The sequence below is a fragment of the Leiobunum rupestre genome, chromosome 4, assembly GCF_980474605.1.
Source record: "Leiobunum rupestre chromosome 4, qqLeiRupe1.1.hap1, whole genome shotgun sequence".
Classification (NCBI taxonomy): domain Eukaryota; kingdom Metazoa; phylum Arthropoda; class Arachnida; order Opiliones; family Sclerosomatidae; genus Leiobunum; species Leiobunum rupestre.
This window is the reverse complement of record NC_143387.1, coordinates 59,089,665-59,101,960: the sequence shown is the minus strand read 5'-3', so window position 1 is coordinate 59,101,960 and position 12,296 is coordinate 59,089,665.

Below are 12,296 nucleotides of genomic sequence, written 5' to 3'. Positions count from 1 at the left end.
AAATTAAGACTCGATGCAATGAAGTGAATAAACGACTACAGGCCAGCTCTTATTTTCAAGGAGTCGGATTCTACCTAACCTAACGTACATAATCTCAGAATGTTATAGAATTTTAGGAACGTGTGAAAAGTATGGGAGACGTCACACTGATACTACTCTATTTCCCATTTTTTTTATTTCTGCTTGAAATACTTTAACACAGTAATAAATAATCTAAACTACTAACGCCCCCTTTCAAGTGAAAATCGACTGCAATTTCTGGAAAACAATATAATAACTTACGAAAGTTAGTTCCGCCATTTAGATCCCCAGATTTAATTTTCATAAACCATGGTACGGATACTAACAAGGAGAGTACCCGAGGTGTTTTTTCTGATTTTGTTCAAAGTCGGGCTTAATGTAGACCAATATGAAAATTGAAATTTACCAAAATGAAACGGTGCACTATCCATTGGTTTTGCCATGGCAACCTAAAATGTTTTTGACCACTTAAAACAGAAATTAGATTTTTTTCCTTATTTTACCCAAAAATATTTACAACTTTAACCCAAAAATGTTAAAATTTACCCAAAAATGTTCCAATTTACCTAAACGTGGTCGAAATTACCTATTTCGTGATTTTAATTTTTTTTTTAAATTTTCGTAGGTAAAACCGAAAACATTCCATGCTTTTTAAAATGGAGATTTTTTGTTTAAAGTGGTCAAAACATTTTCAGCTTCCATGGCAAATCGAAAGGGAAGTGCAACGTCTCCTTTTGGGAAATTTCATATCTCAGATAGGTCTACATTATATCAAAGATAATTTAAAATCGTTGTTAAGAAACTGTAAAACTATGTGGAATGTTAAAATTAAGAATTAAAAGTTTCAAAACTAAATGTCAAAAAGATAAAAATTAAAGGTTTTCTTAAAAAGTATTTTGTATTTTTAAACTTGTCTTTCTGTCGTTAATGATGTATTCGTACACGTTTTCGAGTTCGACAAGCCCTTGTAATGGCTGCCAGATGAGACCGGGGACCCCCGCATTGTTCGCGGATGCTCCTTTTCTAGAAGGCCCAAGACACGTGTTAAGTGTCATCTCTTGGGGGGAGCGGAAAGCAGACGAGCGGGGTTTAAACGGTATCTTTGGCTTTTCGGACGCCAAAGCGTTCACCTTGTAAAAAATAAAAGTCCTCAAAAATAAAGCTATTTTTCTCGGTTTTAAATATACTTTGTTTCACTAGTTATTTCACCAATTCGATCAAACGATAGTTTTGTGGATTGTTTCAGTCTGATTGCTAAAATCAAACGCTCTCCTAAAATTAAAATTGTTACGAGAAGAAATAAACCGAAATTCTTCACTCGTACCCTAGATTCGAATACTAAGAGCTTTCCCATTGACGGTTTTGTTACGAAGCGTTTACCCTTTTCCGGCACGTGACTTCAGAAAAATCGGGCTCCATCGGTTGCGGTAAGGCGCAAACCATGGAGCGAATTTTTTCTGAGTTCCAGCGGGAAGTGGGTAAACGCTATCGTACACGCGCGAGAGAGTGAATCTAGGGTACGAGTTTAAATTATCTTTGATTATATACGCCCGACTTTGAACAAAATCGGCAATTAACACATCGGGGACTCTCCTTGTAAGTGCCCAGTTTGTACCCTTATTAGAGACTCTTATATTGGGATAATTACTTAGGTGGGGAATGAACTAGTGGCTACATGGAACCTAATCATCGCCGATTAAGTTCTATTTCGTCGCTAGTTCAATTTGCCACGTAATTATTCTAATTGTACTGCTCTAGCTTGTACCAAAATATTTTTATTGTTAAAAACTTGCTATTAAAATAAGCTGATTACCACTCAACTGAAAAAATATATGATTTAATATAATATCATAATTAACATAATAATCATAAGTATCACTGAACGACGTCGTTTAATGATATTAATGATGATCTGTCGCGGGGTGATTGCGTAATCGGTGGATTAGAAACTGCAAATTCGTCGAAAAAATGACACCTACGTATTATGTACCAGCCAAAGCACTTCCTTCAAATACCAGGGTAATGTTTAAAATTTGTCCCGATTTAATTTGCAAAAATCTGTTCGTCCATAGGATGAATGGTAATTGCCGAGACAGACTATCATTAACTAACGTAGCATTGGGAGAATAGGACGTGTCATACTTATAGTTATTATGTATTAATATAAAATTGCAATTATAATTATAAACTAAAATTATGTTACGTTTTTTTAAGGCTAATATAATTCTCAATAATAATATGGTAGATAACTATACTATACGTTCTAAAGTATTACTCGTTATGTTAAAATGTAGCTTTTTTCGCTCGACTTTTTCATAATTTAGGTCGCTATTTACCAAAATGGCGATTTCTTTCTTTTCTTTAAACGTGTGATAGACAATAATTCGTAGAAGAGCACTTCATACTATTTAAACAGTGAAATTTTAACAAATTATTTAATTATAGTATGTGAAATCCAAAGTATCCAAATACTATAATTAAATAATAGCTACGAAAAGCGAGGAAACTCATCTAAATATGAGAAGGAATTAGTCGCGTATTTAGATGAGAAAATATGCGATCAGGAAGATGTCAGCGTGTTGGACTTCTGGCGACTTAACCAGAAGCGTTTCCCCACCCTGGCGAAGTTGGCGAAGCGCGTGCTTTCCATTCCAGCTTCTTCCGCCGATGTCGAAAGAATGTTTTCTATCGCGGGAGCCATTCTTCGATATCGGCGGGGCAATATTACGTTGGAACATGTTGCCCAGCTACTAACGTACAGGGAGTATAGGTTGTTAGAGAGCCAAATATGTAAGTACTCCGAAAACACGCGAAATTAAAACATTTTGCGTATATTATATATTTTTCACTATTTTACGCAGGTGGACAATTTACCATTGGAGCACGCTAGAGTCGGCAAAAAAAGGCCTTTTTAAAGGCCATTAGACTGTGTGATTCTAAAATGCTGAACTATTGAAACTAAAATATATTCGCTGTTTTAATTTTTCCGTATTTTACAAGATGAACACTTTCTAATGACATACGAAGTTCCACGGTGGATCCTTTTTTTTTCAAAATGTTCCATTGTGGGGCATTAGCGGTGTTCATTGCCTCCTCGTTTGGCGTATGTCGGTAACTAATTTTGGTTTCGTTTCATTGTTAAGAAACATGTGCAAACCAAATTAGGCGAAAATGACACGCTCCACACAATCTTTGTAGGTATCAAGCAAGAGCGAAGATTTAAATAATTATGGAAATATTTCCAATATTGTATATAAAGTGTAACATCGTAAGCAATAAAAACAGAAAAATGTAAAGAAAATATTTGTAAGTTATTACAAGTTCAAATAGAAATCCCCCCCCCCAGAAATAAAATAACGCCCTTTTGAAGTTCGGAAGAATGATGTAATTTTTATCGTAATCGTCAGTCGTTACATTTGGATCGCTTTCGCGCGACACAGATGTTTACAGCATAGTGATTATAGCCTACTGTCTATAGTAACTTTAAATAGGTTACCTTGGTAATGCCACCCCCCTCCCTCCTTGTTCATACTCACCGGCAGCCAGCGGGTCCCCACTCCCCACATGCTGAGCTTGACGGTGATCTTTGACAGCTTCTTCACTGTTGATTTTTGTTACCCGCACAAATTAGACATTAGAATTATTCAAACATTTTTATTATTACTAAAATTCGGTGTGAAATAAAAACGAAAAGAACGCTATTAGTTTCAAAACCAGGTATCTAAAAAATATTATTTAAATTTGAAAAAAATTTATAACGTAATGCTTTTTAAAAATGGAAAATAATCGATAACTTTGTAACTATACATTGGTCGCTATTTGTAATATTTATATTTTTAGTGTAAAAGAAGTTTGAAAAACGGCAAAAAAGAAAATTTGCGTAAATCGAGTTACCTCAATTTGGAACTAAAACAGTTTTAATATTGGCACAGGCTGGCCATTATATTAATTCCAACCCCTCCCTTTTTTTCTGAAAAAAATTATTATTTAAAAACCGTGAATCTTCGCAATTAGCTTGATCATTTGATGATATGGTTATTTTTGTCGATGTCATAAACAATGGACAAAATCGAAGATGGTTATATGCAAAGATATTGTATTATATTTTACATATACATTAAAAATAATCTTATTGTTAACTTGTTCACAGCGCCGTAACCAACCCAAACATTTGAGTAGGGCACTAGTAGGGCACTGTTTTTAGTGGCGTAGTATGAACGAGCGAGGCGCTCTGCAATGTTTATTTTTAAATAGACCTTTCCATAAAATGTTCGTTACGGGGAAGGAAAACTGTTTTAGATCAACGTTATATATATTACTCCTTGTTTTTACCCTCGCTCGATTCTTGAGCTTGGTATGTCGTCTGCTGCCGAGTGTAAGTATTAACAAAACACGGCGGATTAAAATTAATCCCAGTCATTTTAATAAATTTGTTATATCATAATAGGAGGGGATTTAAATATTTAAAATAACAAAAAAATTTGCACGGTTTCGATGATGTTTAACAGTTATGTTTATAGTCTTGTGAACTAAGGCTTAACATTTCATTGACAGCCACAGTAGTGAATCGGGTAAAGATTGTTGTTTATCATAAAATATTAGCTAATTAATATATGAACAATACTTTCACAGAGTTGATATAAATATTGCAATAATAATTCACTCAATTAGTATCAAAAATAAATTAAAATCAGTTTGAATTCCGAAGTCACTGAGCCTAACCCGAGCTCCGCGTAAAATGTTTTGGGAAATTTTTACCGGAAAATGCAAAACGTACAGCCAACCTTTTGTTAAGTTTGAGCGAAATTGGTGGTGGGTGACGTAGAAAAAACAGTGAAAGCACGTAGAAATAATTTATGAAAAGGCCTATTGATGAAAATTGTAATGTTTTAATCTGTCATCCAAAGCTGAACGGGCTTGTCTTACACTAACAAAGGAGGGTACCCGAGGTGTTTATTTCCGATTTTCTTTCAAGTCGGCCGTAATGCAGACCTATATGAGATATGAAATTTCCCAAAAGGAGACACTGCACTACCCATTCGATTTGCCATGGCAACCGAAAATGTTTTTGATCACTTAAAACTAAAAAATCTCCATTTAAAAAAGCATGGGATTTTCTCGGTTTCACAGGGTCTTAGCCACGAATTTTTTTTTAAATTTGAAAATCACGAAATGGGTAATTTGGACCACGTTTAGGAAAATTTCATAAAGTTTCGGTAAATTGGAACATTTTTGGGGTAAAAGTGTAACAATTTTTGGGTAAAATAAGGAAATAAGTATGAGCCCGATACAAAGCACCAATGTTTATGGAGAGGAATGAGTTCGAGACGAGCTCTTGTGTTTGGAAGAAAAATAATATGAAACCGAGACGAGCTCTCGTGTTTAAAAAAATTAATGAGTTCGAGACGAGCTCTCGTAGTTAAGAAAAAACTATGATCCCGAGACGAAGTCTCGTGTTTTTGGGGAAATTATTGTGAGACCGAGACGAGACTAAGGCCAAACAAAACGTTTGGTGACACTGAGCGCGAAACCAAGTCTTGGTGGGCAGCTATGTCTGTGACGAGCGCCCCGTTTGTATTAGATTTACTGCAAGTTCATAATCTTAACTTTTCGAGTGGGGTAGGTACACACCGTTTAACTCACACGATAGAAATATCTTTTTATATCAGGTGTAATGATGAAGAGAGATATATAGACTATGGTTGCGATGGTTCGTCAAATATTGAAAATTTTAGTTTATATTTTTTTTTATAATTGTATTTGTTTATATTAATAATTGCTAATTTTTTAACGAAAAAATAAAAATAAAAATGCGTACAACTGAAAAACTTTAATGATCACCAAAATGTCTGGGTAGGGCACTTTCCTCAGATTTCAATTTCATCTAAAAATTCTAGGTAGGGCACTTCAAATTCCAGGTAGGGCACGGCCCGTGTGGCACCCCCCCCTGGTTACGGCCCTGCTTGTTCATACCGTCAAATGTGAAGTTTAATTTTTAAAATGTTTGCTCTTCGCGATTTACCGTAAACGAACTCTGTCGTCGTTCACTGTGATTAAAATCCCGGTGTAGGTAGTCAGGAGCGGCGTTAGGGGTAGGCAACACGAGCTATAGCCTACTTTTGTGTTCAAATAGGGGCCCACAAATCGATCTGACGGGGCCACATCAAGTCGATTTTTAAATTCAAATAAAATATGTGATGATAGTTAATACTGTAAAATTTTAAAAACCGCACTAATATCAAATAATAAATAAATTACCTGAATTTGCAAAATTGAATTTTAAGTCAATATATAGAGGGGCCCAATATTGAGGAACAGGGGGCCCACAAATGATAAACATTATTAGCCTACACCTAAGAATCTTCTGGCACCGCCCCTGTAGGTAGTTGCTAAAACTGTCTATTAAATTCTGAAGATTTACAAATGAGTTGGATTAGGGCTTAGTAAATGTCCACTTGTTTTTATGGTACCGATCATTAATTTAAGTTGAGAGCGCGCTAATATTTTCCTTTAAAGTAGCGCGAGCCACAATCCCCTAAAAATGAAGAAACGCGTACCGCGTAGCCCATTTTACCTGCCAAGTTTGTCAAGACCAAAAGAATGTATACTAGCGCCTATTGTTATAATTTGTGGCTTTTAATATTTAATAAAGCTCTTTTAACACTAAACGGCATATTTGCAGTTTAGTTTATCGTTGGATAAATTCGGAAGAACCTTTGAATTTTATTCAATCGGAGATATCATTAACTCCCGACGTTTAGAGTACCCTTCATTTTATTAATAAAAAAAGTAAATAATAAACCCATAGCCGAGTAATAGTTTAATGTTTGATTTTTGAAATTTTTGCTCGCCGCGCTGTGAGCGATTTGCGTAAACGAACTTTACCGTCGCTCACCGTGATCAAAATCCGCGCGTAGCTAGCGCTCAAATCTGAGCGAACTATTCCTTCTCTCGGTTATTTTCCCTCAACGCTGCGTCAGCGCTTTCTACTGAGGGTACTAACGCTTCGCTTAAAAGTGAGGGGGCTATTCCGACGATCGGGAGATCTCGCTCAGCGCGCGGTGAGCGCTTAAAAGTGAGGGAACTAACCAGTCGAGGGGGGAATCTCCCTCAGCGCACCGTCAGCCATCAACGCCTGGAGCGAACTATTCGGCGCTCGCCCAGAGGCTTCTCAATTAGAGATAGAGAAAATAAACTCGTTTGCCTTGAGTACTCGCTCACTTGAGCAAGCCGTGTTTAAAAATCTATATGCTCATTTTTCCGAACGCTCGCAATTTTTTGCCCACCTCTGGTTTCAATGCATGTTTCCCACCTTCCGGTTTGCCTGTACTATAAAGGTACGATTGTCAGGAGCCACGGCAGTCTGCCCGCGCGATTTTAAAAAGTCGTAGTTTTTAGGGTCTTGATATTGGTGTTTTTTATTTAAAATTATTGATCTACCGCAATTTATATTGTAACATATTCTACTTACAAAACGTTGACATTTTTTGTAATAATTTTTTTTTTTGAAAGCTGTTTTATTCAGTAACCGCGGAAGTACTCCATGACTAGCTCCTCCTAGGCTCCTACGACTAAAGCATAAATAACCCTACATTACCATGCAAAATGGGGGTGCATTTGGCCCTACCTGCCCCCCAATTCCGCGGCTCCTGCTTTTATTTAATTGTGTACTGTAGCTGACATGGATATTGAAAGCTTAATATGTGTTTTTATATTAAAAATTCATTCTTCTGTCCCCTTCTGACAGAGGACGGAAAACACAATGCCATCTACATTATAGAATTTGTATTGTAACAATAAAATATGCTACCAAACAATTTTCTTATACTGTAATAAAACATCATATTTAATTACGACCAAAAATTAAAATAAAGGGAAAACTTTAGTCAAGATTATTTAATTTAAATAATCTTGCTTTAGCCACAAGCGGGCGTGACACGTAGGAGGTTTAACTCTGCATAGTGTAACTAAATACATTTCGGAGAAATGGGACTTCGGTGATATGGGACTTCGGTGATATGGGACTTCGGTGATATGGGACTTCGGTGATATGGGACTTCGGTGATATGAGCTTTCGGAGTAAAAGCAAGAATATGTCAATTCGGTGAAAAGGGAATTCGGTGATATGGGAATTCGGAGAAATGGGAATTCGGAGAAACGAGAATTCGGAGATGCGAGGTCATTAAATACATTTCGGAGAAATAGGACTTCGGAGATATGAACTTTCGGAGTAAAAGCAATTCGGAGTAAAAGCAATTCGGAATTATATCAATTCGGAGAAAGGAGAATTCAGCGTTGTGAGGGAGACCTACTCCATCGGCTCCTGTGTTGCCAAGTTTTGAAAGTAAGATTTACCTCTCAGAACGTAAAATTTTCAATTTTTGGGTCAAAAATTCCCTCAATAACCACAACCGCCTTATATTCGTGAAAACTCCTCGGAAAACAAGCACAATATTTCGGGAGCGACCAAATATTGAAAATTTTTAATGAAATTATAAATATATATATATTGAGAGCCGCAATGGCGGAGCAGGGACTTTCATATTTGACCTTGAGGGGATACAAAAACCGGAATCTACTGCTCATGACGAGACTATCGCATGCTGCCTTCACTTTTTCTATCTCGTCTCTTAGCCCCTCAAAATTCCCGCAAAATATGAGTATTTCGAGAAAAATTCCCTTTTCCCCTCCCCGATAATTTAACGACGAAAATTCCCACAAAAAGGAAAATTTCCCGCACATTGGCAACACTGAGCGGCTCCATCCTGTAGCTAATAATAATAATCAGCTAGGCTAATACCCAAGGCACCACCTTAGGCCCAAGTTATTTAGCGACTTTAATTCCTGTAAACAGGTGGCCGGGTTACAATGCGTAGGAGCATAGAGTTGTAGGAGGGTGTTGACCATAGAAATCTCATAGGTAACTAGAATGCTGCCGTGTAACTGGCAAATGGGCCAAACGCCGTGGCAGACGATAGCCAGATCTCAGCCAATCAGAGCTCAAAGAGTGGTTCTGCCAAGAATTTAATGTCACCAGAGAGAATGACGTCACCCATCTCCCGCTATTGTAGCGGATCCAAGGAGGATTCTTATCCTCCTTGGCGGAACCACTCTACGGCCTCTCATTGGCTGAAGGTTCAAGGCGAACTGGCGTCAAGCTCGGCCGTAGGCGGCAGCATTCTAGTTACCTATGAGATTTCTATGGTGTTGGCAATCCCTTCATGCCACGCGAGCCAACAGCTCCCTAATACCCTTAACCTCTACAAACTTTTATGGAAAAGGGGAAACCCCTGATTCGCAATTTGACCAGAGGTGGGCAAAAATTGTGAGCGAATTATGAAATGAACGCTCAGACCTTTTTAATTTGAGTGCTCAAGTAAGCTAGTGCTCAATACTGGTGATGCTATTTTCTCTCTCTTAAACTGAACCAGCTCAGGCTGAGCGCCGTGAAATTCTCTCAGTCACTGATCGTTCACGGTGCTTTGAGCGAAATCGGCTGATCGACACGCTAGCCTGCTCAATTGAAGCGCCACGTCCTCCAGCGGCGGGATGATTCGTTCACTAGAAAGCGCTGACGGCGGGCGGAGTGAGATCGCGCCGAGAGAAGCGGTAGTTTTTTTACATTGGAATTTCTCAACCCACTGAGCGACGGGATAGTCTTTTTTCCGGAATTCGCTCACAGCGCGGTGACAAAAAATTATACAAATAATACTTTATCCTCCTTGGCGGAACCACTCTACGGCCTCTCATTGGCTGAAGGTTCAAGGCGAACTGGCATCAAGCTCGGCCGTAGGCGGCAGCATTCTAGTTACCTATGAGATTTCTATGGTTCAACCTCCTAATTAATAATGTATAATTATAAAATATTTATTTACCCTTTCGTTGAATAAAAATTTCAAAAAATATGCAAAAAAAGTACTTTGTTTGTTTATGGTCAGCAACAGATTTATAATGAATCAAACGTAACAAAAAATAAATATTCGTCTCTAAGCGGCGGACCTAGCGGTAAAATGCGAGCTTTGTAAACACGCAAAATTCAGGCGTTTGGGCCGGCCGCTATAGCGCGTGCGGTGGAAGTTGGCCGTGTCTTTAGATGAGACCACGGCAAACTTTGACAGCGCGTCATCATCATTTGCCCAAAGAGTATGTTTACAGATGTTTTTCCCAATTGTCAACCCCCTCGGTGGTGAACGTTTCGTTGCGGACCTCTCCCGGTTGTTTTATCTCTATTTCCTCCATACTCTTTGCTAGAGCACTTCATTACAGTTTTCGTTTCGTTTTTACCTCTCCGAGGGGACTTTGTACCCTAGGAGGGGTTATACAACCACCGTGTCTGTCTGTCTGTCAGGCCTGCGAACGCCTTCGCATTTTCGGGGCAAAGGGTAATCACTGCGTACCCAGTTTCTTAGAATCAGGGAAAAGGTTTTTCCAAAAGCGCCCTCTTTTGGTCATTGGTTGTAGTATAATTTTTTAATCGGCCGGGATTTGAATTAGAGCCCTCTTGAACGACAGGTGAGCGTTCTACCGCAGAACCACGGATACAGTTACGCTTCACTGAAAATTAAAATCTCTTCCGAGGATAGGTATATTTTGGCTTGCCAACTTGTTCTATATACATTTGATATTTTTGTGACCTTTACGATTACTTATATATTTGTGAATAAATAAATAACGTTTCATGTTTCTATTCCTCTTTTTACCTCTCCGAGGGGACAAAGTCCCCTAGGAGGGGTTATACAACCACCGTGTCTGTCTGTGGGTCTGTCTTGTCAGGCCTGCGAACGCGTTCGCATTTTCGGTGCAAAGTGTAATCACTACGTTCGCAGTTTCTCGAAGGGTTGGCAAAACCACCGTGTGACGGTAAGCGTTAACGGATTCATTTGGTTTGGATGGTGTTTTTTCGCTCACCGTCGTGACGGTTTGGTGTATTACGTTTTTGTAATGTTTATGCGTCGATTGTGAGTGTTGAATTTGTTGTGTTTGTGTTCTGATGGTTGTGTATGTTGAGTCCGTTGTGTTTATATGGGCGTTTTCTCTCCAACTTCTTCTTAATGACTTTGGGACGGAGTGGGTGCTGAGTGTAATGCTACCTCTCAACGTCCAATGGCAGGGTTTCCACCAGTTGTACACGGTATTCGTCTTAGTATCAATTTGCGATCGCATCAGGCGGGATTTGAACCCGAGACCTCCTGCTTGACAGGCGGACGTTCTACCACAGAACCACCGACACTTGTTACGCCTTATCGAAAATTAGACCTTCAGTTTTATCGGAAGCGTATTTAATAGAGTACGAAATTTTGGTTTAATTGAAATAGAATTGAAATTGAAATTATTGCATCGAAGAAATTCTAATTTAGCGTTTCTCTATTGATTAAAAACTAACGCGCCACCCAGGTTTCGAACCCAGACCATTCGGCTTGGCAGTCGAGCGCTCTACCACAGAACCACCGATAGCTGCTTAGGTTCACTGAAATTAAGACACGCATCGTAAGCATAATAGGTAATAGTCTTTTTTTATTAATGAATTTATGAAGGCCTAATCTGGTTTTTTACGAATGAAATTTTAAAGGTTAAATCTTGTTTAAGCGCAGTCAGCCGAGATAAGAGGGTTAAAGGGTAGACCCTGTGGGTGGTCCACTTTGTTAGTTTTTTGTTATTTATTTACGGGTATTATTAACGACCTATATATAGTTGTGTTAATTCTAAGACGATAATTTAACGTTTATTGCTTTAAGAGCTGGCGGTTAGTCAAGTGGCTCTCTGTGCTTTGTTGATGGTAAGGTTTTTGCTTCTTGTAAATATATCTGGTGTGGATATTTGGATATCTACGATTTCTAACGCAGTCAATGATTTCCTGGGTGTGCGAGTCATTATATGATATTGGAAATTGGACGGCATTGGTCTTTTTCATGCGGTATGTGTCACAACGTCAACTGGAAGTCTACGAGTGTTGAAATAAAATGAGCGTTAAAGATGCGGCAAGTATTTCGTAAGCGAGAAAATACAATTACCATCTGTAGATATTTCTTTCATTAAAATTTGCTTAGTATTATATTCAACTGATAAACATGTACTGTAAAAAGGGTTAAATTTAATTGTGCATTGTTTTAGTAAGTCTAACTCGCTGTTGTAACTACTTAATTTATAATATTCTGAATAAATTAAACTCGATTGTTTCGTCTCAATTATTTAAATTAAAATTAAAATTTTATACCGGGCAGGGTTTGAACCGAGAATACGTTTTTCGTAAATAACTCTGAATTGCGGAGATATCT